At 36.3% G+C, this 1,438-nt stretch overlaps 1 long non-coding RNA gene across 1 annotated transcript; it reads right to left on the reverse strand.

The window, feature by feature from the left end:
- Positions 1 to 402: 402 nt before the first annotated feature.
- Positions 403 to 974, reverse strand: LOC128554468 (uncharacterized). Its single transcript, XR_008369616.1, has 2 exons — positions 688 to 974; positions 403 to 616 (listed from the first exon to the last, which is right to left on the reverse strand). It is a non-coding gene; the product is annotated as an uncharacterized LOC128554468 (long non-coding RNA).
- Between the last annotated feature and the right edge of the window lie 464 nt (positions 975 to 1,438).

Below are 1,438 nucleotides of genomic sequence, written 5' to 3' on the forward strand. Positions count from 1 at the left end.
TGACGCATATGTCTTGTGCGCAACAAATATACTTTTAGAATGGTATATATACATAACCCGCAACGGGTGACAATTTCCGTAAATAGCACAACACTTTATTTACATTCCATGTTCTGACATAACGAGGTTTAGACGGTCTTAATTCAAATATCCATTTCATAATCTTAAAGACAAGAGGATGACTTCCAGCTTTAAATCCATCAAAGTTTAATCCAGGAGAAGATAATGAACTACGTTCTGTATTTATACTGTCATATCCTAAACCTTTATCAAATTGCTACCTTAAAAATTCATTACTACCTCCACAAGCGGTGAAAGTTGACATAGGTACATCCAGCATCAGGCTCCCAAGAACAATAAACTGGATTTTCAGCATTAATTAAAGGCAAAGAAAACCTCCTGGAACTACTTAAAATATCATAACCTTACATACTACCTCTTATTAAATTTTTTATATAAAGACAGCTAAATTTCTATATGGACGTAATTCTCCAATCTTGGGCGGAGTACCATATTAATAAGTATTCTAATGGGTAATTAACCAAAAAAGGTACTGGCTGAATAGAGATCAATGCAAACACCCATCAGACTGCACCATATTCTAAGGGGTATTTACCTAAAAAGTACTAGCTGAATATAGATCAATGCAAATAACCATCAGACTGCCATCTTCTAAGGGGTATTTACCAAAAAAGGTACTGGCTGAATAGAGATCAATGCAAATAACCATCAGACTGCACCATATTCTAAGGAGTATTTACCAAAAAAAGGTACTGGCTGAATAGAGATCAATGCAAACACCCATCAGACTGCACCATATTCTAAGGGGTATTTACCAAAAAAAGGTACTGGCTGAATAGAGATCAATGCAAATAACCATCTGACTGCACCATATTCTAAGGGGTATTTACCTAAAAAGTACTAGCTGAATATAGATCAATGCAAATAACCATCAGACTGCCATCTTCTAAGGGGTATTTACCAAAAAAGGTACTGGCTGAATAGAGATCAATGCAAATAACCATCAGACTGCACCATATTCTAAGGAGTATTTACCAAAAAAAGGTACTGGCTGAATAGACATCAATGCAAATAACCATCAGACTGCAACATATTCTAAGGGGTATTTACCAAAAAAAAAGGTACTGGCTGAATAGAGATCAATGCAAACGCCCATCAGATTGCACCATGCTGGACGCTGTTGGCTCCACTCCAGACATTTTAATCCCCAATAAACAGGATCCTGTCTGGTCCAGACTGATAAGAGTCCATAAAACCCCTGTAGACTTGACAATCATGTAGTCCATGTCAGAGGATCATAAATTTTATTGATATGTTCAGACAATTGGTTATTTCCAGTGCTAATTACTTAATGAAAATCAAGCAGGATTTCGAAAAGGATACTCTTGTGCGGACCATATATTTAGCCTACTTTCGT

The sequence above is a fragment of the Mercenaria mercenaria genome, unplaced genomic scaffold, assembly GCF_021730395.1.
Source record: "Mercenaria mercenaria strain notata unplaced genomic scaffold, MADL_Memer_1 contig_5058, whole genome shotgun sequence".
NCBI classification, from domain to species: Eukaryota; Metazoa; Mollusca; class Bivalvia; order Venerida; family Veneridae; genus Mercenaria; species Mercenaria mercenaria.